Raw genomic sequence first — 12,710 nt, forward strand, 5'->3', positions numbered from 1 at the left:
TGTTAGTGAGGAAAAATATCATGTATGCTGAAGAGTAGTGTGTCAAAAGCAATAGAGAAAGAGCAATAAGATATTAGTTATTGTATCATATCAAGCACTTTAATTTGTATTGAATTTAGATGAAGGTGCTTCTTTTATTAAAAAATTTTAAAAAAATAGATGTTGGTGTGGATGCAGTGAAAAAGGAATGCATATACACTGTTGGTGGGGCCAAGTTTCTCCCCTCACCCGTCTCCTACCCACCCTCTTCTGAATCTCCAACATCCATTGTACTACTCTGTATGTCCCTGCGTACCTGTAGTTTAGCTCCCACTTGTGAGAACAAGCAGTCTTTGGTTTTCCATTCCTGCATTACTTCACTCACGATAATGTTTTCCAGTCCCATCCACGTTGCTGTAAAAGACATTATTTCATCCTTTTTTATAACTGAGTAGCTTTCCATGGTGTATATATACCACATTTTGTTTATTCGTCAGTTAATAGTCACTTAGGTTGGTTCCATATCTTTGCAATTGTGAATTGTGCTGCAATAAACATAAAAGTGCAGATGTCTTTTTGATAAAATAACTTATTTTCCTTTAGGCAGATCCCCAGTAGTGGGATTGCTGGGTCGAATGGTAGAAGCCTTTTCAGCTCTTTGAGGAATCTCCATGCTGTTTTCCATAAAGGTTGTACTAATTTATAGTCCCACCAACAATGTGTAAGTGTTCCCTTTTCACTACATCTGCATCAACATCTATTTTTTTTTTTTTGACTTTTTAGTAATGGTCACTCTGACTGGTGTAAGGTGATATTTCATTGTGCTTTTAATTTGCATTTCCCTTATGATTAGTGATATTGAGCATTTGTTCATATATTTGTTGGCCATTTGTATATCTTCTTTTGAAAAATGTTCATGTTGCTTGCCCACTTTTTAATGGGATTATTTGCTTGCATTCCTTGTACTGGGCATTTGTCCTTTGTCAAAAGTATAGTTTGCAAATATTTTTTTCCCATTCTATAGGTTATCTATTTACTCTGTTGACTATTTCTTTTGCCATGCAGAACTGTTTTAGGTAAGCAAATATTTTTTTCTAGAGATAAGTGGTAAAACATTGATTTCTGTGCTTGCCCAGAATTAACATTTCTGAGAAATGAGGGCATGATGATACTCACATTTAGAGCTTTTGTTGTATCAAACAAGTAAGTATCTTTAACCGCTGATAAAGAGAGGAGAGCTCATGGAACAAAGTCATAACTTATGTTTATAGCTCTGTAGCAGTAAGCTAAGGCCACAATAATGCTGTGCAACAAACAACCATAAAAATCTCAGCAGAACATGGAAATGAGCACTTATTTACTCACAAGTTATCAAGTTCCCTATGGGTCAGCTAATCTAATCTGGGCAAAGCTTAGCAGCTCTATTGATCATGCCTGTGCTCTTTCACATGTCCTTAGGTACTTAGCTCCAAGAGTTTCTTCTGGTGCAGCAGCCTAGCCTAGACATGTCTTTCTCATGGCACTAGCACAATGAAGAAAGCCCAATCTCACAAGTCATTTTCAAGGCTTTGTTCATATCGCACATGTCAACCTTTCATTGGACAGAGTAAATCATGTGGTCAAGTTCAAAGGCAAGGAGTGGAGAAATACACTTGACCTTTGTAGTGAAAGGAATTTCAAAGTTGAATGGTGAAGGGTGTGGATATAGGGAAGGGTAAATGACTGGGTCTATTAATATAGTTTACCATAATCCCCCCTGCAGCACATAGATGTCTCTTCTAGCTTCTCCTCTGGCTGCCTTCCCTAATTCCGTGGGCCCAAGAGCCATTATACTTGCAATTGTTGGTTTTCAATTGCTCTTAAACACATATGGTATCATTTCTTACTTAAGTGTCTTAAACATTTACAATTAATTTTAATATAATCTCTCCTGATTCATAAAGACCCCACTCAGAAAATACCTCTTTCAAACTACATATTTGGGGAAGTGACTTAGGGGAACGTGGTATCTGAGGCTCATTCTTTGGAGGAAGGTGGGTACTGCAGGCCAACACTTGCACATCTTCTTTTAATGAGGGCCCCAGGAGACACCAATGCACAACAGCATGAATGTAATAACCAAGTAGCAAAGGATAGCAAAGTGTGTAGGGAAGGGACATTCTCCCACCTGGGCCTCCTGCCTCCCATTCATTCTCTAAATTGCAGCTAGGGTAATATTTATATTTAAGCCTTTCTTCCTAAATTGCTGGCTTTATTGAATCATCTCATTTGTTTTTTAAATTCTTCCTTTTAAGCTATATACATGCAATGTGACATAAAGTAAATAATGAAAATGAACAAATCTCTACAATTTTAGCAACTAATTTTAGTTTGAATAAATTTAGATGTATACCCACAATTATCTAAACAAGCTTTTCTTCCTGAAATTGTTTAGATTCCAATTCCAGAGTTTCTATAATGAGCTTATAACTTTTACAGTGGTCCTAGTCATTATCATCATCATCATCATCATCACGAATAAAACCACAGTATCAGGCTTTCTGTTTTCCTATCTCATGCATTATTTTATGCAATGTTCAGCAAAGCAAAATTCTGTCTCTTTAAAGTAAGTAATCTACATTTCTCAAGAATCAGGTAGATTCATTTGATAAAAGATCATGTGCTTGTTCTTTTTTTACTGGCCTGCTTAACATAAACTTGAGCTCTCAGGAAGAAATTTCTAAGAACATGTTCAAGATGGTAGAGAAAGACTTATCTTAAGAGTACTATTATATCCTGATAAATTCAGAAACTCAGGAAACTTGATCATGTTCTTGATTCAAAATCATCTCAAAGATATTGTGTTGTTAATTCCATGATTAATCTGGCTTTCTCTAATGCTAGTTTATATGTGGTGAATTCTGTTAGCTAATCATTTTATTTTTACAACTCTTTGCTTCCTATAGTCATAACCCTTGGTAAGTTTTGATAGAGTTTGCTTGGCATCATTTTGCCCAAGAATTATAGCTACTATTCACTAATTTTTCTCTTTGTGCCAAGAAATATATTTGAAAATATTATTACCAATATTCACAAGAACAATCAGATAGGTTTTCTTATTATTCCCAATTAAAAATGAGGAAAGATACTCCAGGACATTAAGAGGCTTGTATGGCATGTTAAGGCCCCAGGATTTTATTTTATAGGAAATAGAAAATAATTGAAGGTTTAAGCAAGGAAATGACATGATCAGAGTTACATTTTGGATAAATTATTCTGGTGACAGACCTTACCTAATCCTTAGTAGATTTGCCACTCAGACAAGAATGGAAATGAAGGTTTGTTAGGAAGCTATCATGGGCTGGTTAGGAGTGAAGAGAAATAATATGGGCTAGAACTAAGGCAGTGATATTGTTAATGGATTTCAGTTTTTTTAATTTTTTAAAATGTATAGATGCATCGTAAGACCCTGCTCAGCACTCTTCCAGGCAGCCTCTACCAATATGTGGGAAATGGCATGCATATAAAATAGTTTTTGTTATTCTTGCCAAGATTTGTGGTTTCCCACTATACTTTCTCTCACACTGCAGCCTGATAGCTTGTATTGGCTATAATAATGGTTAATGCTACAACAAAGAGGGGCCAAAATAAGAGTCTTTCTCTCTGCACCCTCCTCTCCAGAGCTCTCTAACTGACTGAAACATCCCACATTCCAGTTAAACAGTAGAGAAAGAGAAGCAATCAACTTCCTTGATCCAAATGAAGAAAATATTGCACACAACATTCCCATTCTACTCTGGTGAGAACTTAGGCATGAGGTCAGAACTAGCTGCAAGGTAAGCTGGGAAACATGATTTCCAACTGGGCATCTGTGTGTCTAAGATGAAGAGAGAAGATTTGGATTGACAACTGAAAATCTACCACAAAATTCTTCCTTAAGTTTTTTTATATCATTTCCTTAAATACATTTTTTAATTATTTTAATTACCCAAAATGAAAATTTTAAATCCTTTCTCCTATCATTTAATGCCTGTACTATCTGACTCTTTTCTACATATAGGGTAGTATTTTCTATTGCTGTCATTTAAATCTTATTGTTTCCATAAAAGAAATTAACAAACAAATCCCACCTTCAGTGTTTCCCTTTATTGTTTTAAGGTTATTTATTCTGCTATACCACAATACATTATTACCTCCAAAAGCCCTAGGCCTACATATTCTTCAAGTCCCATATCCAATGCTTCTTCTGCCACAGAGCCTGACTCCATCCCTTCAACCAGAATAAACCTTCCTCCATTAGGCATCCTGAACTCTTTACCTATATCTCTTCATAGGTGCTAATAATTTTCCTTAAGCACTCTTATGATGAATATTTCATATAGGAAAAGTATAAAATATAAAATATAAAAATACATGTGATAGATCATGTTTCAATAATAACCTCTAATTTGTTCGTGCCCTTTTTTTTTTTTTTTTTTTTTGAGACAGAGTCTCACTCTATTGCCCGGGCTAGAGTGCCATGGCATCAGCCTAGCTCACAGCAACCTCAAACTCCTGGGCTCAAGCAATCCTTCTGCCTCAGCCTCCCGAGTAGCTGGGACTACAGGCATGCGCCACCAAGCCCAGCTAATTTTCTCTATATATATCTTTAGTTGTCCAGCTAATTTCTTTCCATTTTTTTAGTAGAGACAGGGTCTCGCTCTTTCTCAGGCTGGTCTCGGAACTCCTGAGTTCAAACGGTCCACCTGCCTCAGCCTCCCAGAGTGCTAGGATTACAGGCGTGAGCCACCATGCCATTTTTATGAATAGAAAGAGCTACCATTACAAATAGTTCCCTCATTTATTAAATCACTTTCCCTTCTCTTTGGAATAACCATTATCATGAATTTTGAATTTTTATCATTCTCTTGCTATTTAATGTACATATATATATATGGCTAAAATATATTATTTAGTTTTACTTTATTTTGAGATTTATAAAATTACATGATACTATATGTAATCTTCTATGATGTACTATATTTCTTCAATGTTATATTTCTGGGATTTATCCATAAAGTTGTGGCTTATTCATTTTCACTGTTACGTAGTGTGATATGTTTGTCCATTTCCTACAGATGAATATCTGTGTCATGTCAGTGTTTTTGGTTATAACATACATACATGTATTTATTATCGTTCACTAAGATAAACAGTTTTGTCATCAACCCTCTCATATAATTTCCCAGTTCAGATCTTCATAAGTGTTTTCCAGGTAAATATTTAAGAGAGGAATCTTTACATGGTAGGTATGTGATGTTCTTTTTAACATGATTATATAAATTGTTTTCAAAATTGTTTTCCCAATTTATACTCCCATCAACATCATAATAATCCATGATAATATTCTCTATAGAAGTCCACGGTAAAGTATTCTTTAAAACCATTGACCAATCTGGTGTGTAATGTTGTCTTTTACGGTCTTTGCCTTTTGATAAATGTTGGTGCAGTTGAACATTGTTTTATATATTACTTGGCCATAACTAGTTTGATGCAATTATTTCAAAACAGAGTAAGCATTTATCTTTCCTATTTGATTGTTTGGCCCTTTCCACATCTTTATGAAGAGATGCTTGAAAGGAAAAGTAAGAAAACAGACTTCTTCAAAGTGTTCTAGAATGTTAAACACACAACAGACTTGGCTAAGTTCTTCTAAATACACTCCTACAACATCGTCTAGTCTATAGCACTCCCTAAGAAAGCTGTTAGAAACCTTGAATAATAAAACAGATAAAATACAAGGCACACTTTAAAGACTTCTTAGGGCTCTAGAGAAAAAATTTGAGTTACTGATATTTAAAGCTAGTAAAATTGAAACAAAAGCAACCACCACAGACCAAAAAAAGGTATCAGAAAAATAATCCATATATTTTATGAAATTAGTATTTGCACATATTGATAGTATGTGATTATGTCTAAGGATAAATAAAATATAAAATATCTTAATCCAATAATAATATTTCTCACAGAATAGTGACAGTAATGCTACAACGACTAGAAGTTTGGAGATTAATATTTACATGATTTTCCCTGTGATAAATTCTTTTGTACTAGTATATACCATGCTTTAGAAAACAAACTTTCTTACTAACTAGAGTCTAATGCAAACAAGTTTACAATTTTCCAAACAGAAAATAGTGACAATTTTAGCACAAAATAAAGCTGTGTGAACCAAAGAAATATTAAGAATATACAAAGGACTTTAAAATTGAAAGGTTCAAGGCAGGACTGCCTTGTCAATTCTGAGAGATGGGAATGATCAATATTAATATCACTTCTATGAAAGGTTTTTCAAAGCCTTTACTTGGAGAGCCATTTTAAGGTTCAGTAGTATTTTAAATCAGAGATACCATCATTATGTCTTTCCTAAAGTGTTTATGCTACCATTTAAGCTCTTCTTTTTTCTTATTACATATACAGAATTGATACAAAATAACATATTACTTTTTTGTTTATTTTTCATCAAGAATTCTTACGCATGCAGCATTTACATCACTGAAATATTATACGAATGTCCCCAGATGTTTAGCTCCATCTATTTTTTTTCTCACTGCTATATTCACTTTCCTAAGAGCTCCTTGAGCTATCTTAAAAGCTGAGCAAGTGAAGGTGTTTAATAATTTAATACTTAAATTTTATTTTCTGCAAAACATATTTATTGGGAATTCCAATTGACCTTTCTCATTAAACAGAGATAACCCAATTCCTAAGGCCCTATGACATAAAGAGCATCTCCTAGTACTGTACTGATGGCCTTCATCTCAATACCTGTTTTCCACAGTTTGATCTAAGGACCTGATTAAGCTGTGGGCAGTAAAAGTTGGAGAAGGGTTCTCATTTACTACTAGTACCTTATATCCACAGTAGTGATCTCGTGGTTGCATGGCTTTAAATACCATCACATGCTGATGACTTACAGATTTATGTCTCTGACAAGGACCTCTTCTGTAATCCCAGGACTCGTATTTCTAACCACTTTCTGGGCATTGCACTCGGAAGTTAACACAACCATAACCAAGATCTCAACTCCTTGGAACAATTACTCAGTGTCTTATGCTGAAGCCCAGTAAATGATTCTTCCTTCCTTCCAGTTACTCAGGCCATATTCGTGGGAGTCACCCTTAACTCACACTTCTCTTACATCCCATTAGCAAATCTTATCAACTGTACCTTTGAAATATTTCCACACTCCAATGACCTCTCATCACCTCTACAGTTACCACACTAGTCCAAGTCGTCATACTCTCTAGGCCTGGCTTATTTCAATATCTCCTGAACTGTCCTCCCTGCTGCTGCCTTTGCCATCCCACTCAGTGCTCTCCCCACACCAGCCAGAATTCCTTTTAAAACACAAGTCATGGCCTCTTCTGTTCAAAACCTCCAAATGGCTGTGCATCTCGGAGTAAAAAGTCAATCTTTGCAATGCCCTTTAAGACCCTACACGATCTAACTCCCTGCTACCAATCTGCATTCATGTCCTTCTTCTCTTCCTATCAAGCACTCTGCCATGGCCACCACTGGCCCCCTGGCTGTGTCTCTGAAATGCCACCAGGCTGCTAGCTTTGCCTTGAATGACTTTCTCATTCATGGATATTGATAGAAATCATTTCTTTTTTTTCTCTGTGTCCAACTTTGTATATTAATGAGGCAATACCTTTTTGGCTTTATAGAAGCCTTTTTTCTTTCCTTCTAAAATTTAGAAGAACTAAATCATCCTCTGGGTTACATATTGTGTCTCTTGTTTTATCCAGATTTGCATACCCCAAAAATGAAAGACACTTTGGCTCCATTGGTTTTAAAATAAAGAGGGTTTCAGTACCCTCACTTTCTCACGTTTGACGATGTTCCTTGTAAGTGTTATTTATTTTCCATTAAAATAATAAACTAAGCCACTTTTCATTCATTTCCAAATCATTTATTGAGCATCAACTCTGAGAATATCTTTGTGAAAACATTTTAAGGAATTAAATGAGTGAACATGGAAAGATTTCTTTATCTTACAATGTAGAGGGGGTATGTTTCCAAATAACTATAGTAGCTGGCACAGTATGTGATACATGTCTCAGAAGTGAGAGACTGCTACAGTGTTTCATTAGAAGGCTGAAGCACATCTGGTTTGGTGTATTTAGTCTTTTTGAAGGAAGTAGCAAATGAGAAGTCTCTAGGAATCAACAGAATATCTGCAGGCAAAATTTAGAGAGGACATATCTGGTGAATAGAAAAATGTTATCAGGGCCCATAAGTTTTATTGGTGCATTGAGGATACAGAAAGTAGTTAAACGTGTTTTCACTTACTATTTTTTGTGTGTGTGTGTGACAGAGTCTCACTCTGTTGCCCAGGCTAGAGTCCCGTGGCGTCAGCCTAGCTCACAGCAACCTCAAACTCCTGGGCTCAAGGGATCCTTCTGCCTCAGCCTCCCGAGTAGCCGGGACTATAGGCACGTGCCACCATGCCCAGCTAATTTTTCTATATATTTTTAGCTGTCCATATAATTTCTTTCTATTTTTAGTAGAGACAGGGTCTCACTCTTGTTCAGGCTGGTCTCGAACTCCTGAGCTCAAACAATTGGCCCGCCTCGGCCTGCCAGAGTGCTAGGATTACAGGCGTGAGCCACTGCGCCCGGCCTTCACTTACTATTAATAACAGCTCTTAATAATAGAAGGCTAGTGTGAGATAAGATTCATTGGACCCCTTATGTTCAATAGTCAAGATTTTCAAATCTTTCCATTTTGTTTTCTAAATAGAACACCTCAGAAAGTCTTACTGACATCAACATATGTTGTTTCATACAATATTGTTGACTTTCATCTTGAAAACAAGTAATTTTCAAATAGCCAGTGTCAACAACCTTAAAAAGATGTCAATATATGCCAAGATAAAGTCCTAATTTATTAATTTTAAACAAGCAATTTTAAAAGCCATTCTAGAAACCACTCTGAGAAGATATGAAAAAAATTGGACAGGCAACAATAGTGTGCTCTCATATTCAAAACAAGGGCATTTTTTACTCACAGGGACAATCTTTCTAAAGGGCATACTCTGTTCATTTTTTAACTTGTACACCTAGGGACAAAGAAGAAATAAATTGCTCCAACATACTCATATATTCTTGCCACAAATGTAGTTTGGTTTAATAAACTTAGTTTTTAAAATTGGTGAAAATGACTAATTTTCAAAAATGTGCCACATTTATTGGAAAATAGTGTATATTCTGTAGTGTTCTATACATACCCATTAAGTCATGTTTATTAATGGGGCACATCTGTTCTATCCTCACTGATTTTTTCCTGTTAGTCTACCAATTAGTAAAAGAGGTTTGCTGAAACCTTTTACTAAAATGGTACACTTTTGATTTATCCTTATAGTTCTTTATTTTTTAAGTTCCACATACATTTTTTTAAATTTGAATATATATATATTTCTTTCAGAATATTATGGGGGTGCAAATGTTTAGGTTACATATATTGCCTTATAGTCCTAACAATTTTTACTTTATATAATTCTAAGACATAGTGTTAGGTACATTTAAGTTCAAAACTGAGAATGGTGAATGAAAGCTTTTACAATCTGGGTTGATCCTCATTGTGCCTAGTAATGATTGCTTTGTGTTAAAATGTAAACACCCTTTATTGATGTAATTAAATCATTTTTCCTTTGGTGAGTATTGTCCTAATATATATTTCCCTTTGTTTTACTTTTAACCTCCCTGAGGTGTTGTCTTTAAACAGTATGTAGTTACTTGTTGAATTTATTATTTTTAAATCCAATATGGTAATAGTTATCTTTTCAGTCCATTTACATTTAAAATTATACAAATATATCTGGATTTCTTTCTATTATATTATTATATGCAATATTTCCCCCTTTTTAATATGTCTTTTTTATCTTTTTCTCCTTTTTTATTCTGTTGAACTGATTGCATTTTATCACATTGCAATTACTGGTTTAGAACAAGGATCACAAAACTATAGCTCAAGAGTCAAATTCCACCCATCATTTATTCTGTAAATAAAGTTTTGCTATAATAGAACAGCACTCATTCATTTAGCTATTGGCTATGGCTGCTTTCATACTGTAGAAGCACAGCCGAGTAGTTGCAACAGAACCACAAAGCCTAAAATGTTTACTGTCAGGCCCTTTACAGAAAAATCTTGGTGATCTTGTTTTAGAAGATATATATTGTCTTCTATTTTTGCAGTTGAAACTTTACCATGAATTCTGAGGACAAATCAAATTTAATCACCATCATCAAGCAAAATATAAAACCTATATTTTCTATAATCTGTCTTCCAGCAGACATTCTATAGTTGGACTATATTTTAACTCTATCTGAACTCTTTTTTTAACAAAACGTCAACTGTACTCAGCTTTTAGAACCTCAATTGTTAGACAATATTATTTATTTTAATCTACCCCATGTTTACCACTTTCTTGCTCATCATTTTTTGCAGATATTTCCTTTTAGACTTAATTTTCTTTCTTTCTGAGGAGTAAACTTTAACAGTGGCTAGGCTGTTAAAGGTAAATTCTCTCTCAGTTTCAGTTTTATTTGCTTGCATATATTTTTACTTTGCCCTAATTTTTGAAAGATAGTTTGCTAGATATACAATTCTAAATGACAGCTATTTTTCCTTAGCAATTTAAAGACAATAGCTACATGTTGACTTACTTCAAGGTCAAGAAGCCAGCTTTGATTGAGAGGTCAGCAGTTATTAAGGTTATTAAGTATGAAATGCCTGATTTTCTTATGTACTAAGTTTGACAGTTGATATTTCTGACATTTCACTTTGACACTTCTTGTTTTATTTTTATTGTGAAGGTATATCCTTGTTCTTTCAAATGCATGGTTTTAGCTTGTGATTATCTTTCAAATTTCTTTTTAGAGCAATTTTTGTGACACCATGGGTAAGTAAAAAATTCGAGTTATTTTCGAATATGAGTTCTGTCATGGAACCAATGTAGCACAGATAGCTCAAAATATTAACGAAGTGTTTGGGAACGATGTGGCTAATGAATGCACAGTACATTGATGGTCTGAGAAGTTCCCTTCTGCTGATTTTAATCTTTAAAATGAGCCACACAGGTGACCCGAAACCAAAGTAGATAATGATGAACTGCAAGCTGTAGCGGAAGCAAATCCATCTCGACCTACACATGAATTAGCAGCAAGGTTTGACGTTACTATTCCAACAATATTGAACCATCTGAAGCAAATCAGCAAGGAAAAGAAGCAGGATAGATGGGTACTGCATAAATTAAATGAGCATCAAAAGAGAATTTGTCTGGAAGCTTGACTTTCTTTGCTGTCACAACATAAAGGTGAACTATTTCTATACTGTATTGTTATGTGTGATGAAAATGGATTCTTTTTGACACAATGGTTGAATAGAGATGAAGTGCCAAAACACAGTCCAAAACCAAATATTCATCATCAAAAAAAGCTAATGGAGTCTGTTTGGTGGTCCAACACTGGTAGATCACTATAGCTTTGTGAAACCTGGTCAATCAATTACAGTGGATGTCTATTACAACCAATTGGATGAAATAATGAGGATGCTTGCAATGAAGCAGCTGAAATTGGTCAATAGAGACAGGCCAATCCTCCTGCAAGACAACACTCGACAGCATATTGCACAAACAACTCTGCTCAAACTACAGAGGCTGGACTCGGAAACTCTCTGCCATCCACCATGTTCACCAGACTTTGCACCAACTGACTACCACTTCATCCAGTCTTTGGACCACTTCTTGCATGGAAAAATATTCACTTCTCAACAAGCTGTGAAACCTTTTATGGTTTCATTGCTACTTGCTCTCCAGGCTTCTACGCTGCTGGCATAAACAAGCTACCGTTAAGATGGAAAAATGGGTCGATAGTTTAGGTGCATAATTTGATTAATTGTACTGCTTCTTGTTTGAAATATAATAAACTACACTTTTGATTCAAAATCAGACATTTCATATTTAATGACCTAAGAGTTCAAAAATTGTCCTCAATTCTCTGGAATACTGTTTATATGGATGTTAGAACTTCCTTTAATTTCCATGTACTTTCAGCTTTGTTAGATTTTCCATCTCTTTACCTGTCTCAATCATGCCTTCTGGATAATTTTTTCAGATCTGTCTTCCAACTCACTATTTCTCTCATTTGTGACATCTAAGCAACTATTCATCACATCCAATAAAGTTTAAAGTTTTCCTTCTTAGATATTCTATTGGCTCATTTAAAATATTTTTATGCTTACTCATGTTTTTATTTTCTTTATAAAAATCACATAAAATATACTTATTTACATCCTATATCTAATAATCAAAAAAACAGGGTCTTCATGAGTTTGGTTCTACTCTGTTATTTCTTTAAACTCTTACGTGCCTTCTTCGTGCAGTTGTTTTGTGATTTTGTTGTTTGCTTGTTCATTTGGTTGTTTTGGTGTGAGCTTATATTCCTTGGCATATTTTCAATGGGAGTTCCTTGAGGCCTAGGTTGAATGTACAGTTCCACAGAGAGAATTACCATTTGTTTCTTTCAAATGTTTTTTCAGCTTCACCAATTAGACAAGGAATTTTTAAAAAAGTATGTTCCTCTCATGAGTGTACACAAATGTATGTTATGTGTAGGTGCTGTATATAGTGTGATTTCTGGTCCCAAGTCCATGTGCAGGCTGGCCCGTGACCACTAATTTCCACTGATATTCTCCTTCAAACAAGAGCC

This window comes from Lemur catta, chromosome 2 (genome assembly GCF_020740605.2).
Source record: "Lemur catta isolate mLemCat1 chromosome 2, mLemCat1.pri, whole genome shotgun sequence".
NCBI lineage: Eukaryota > Metazoa > Chordata > Mammalia > Primates > Lemuridae > Lemur > Lemur catta.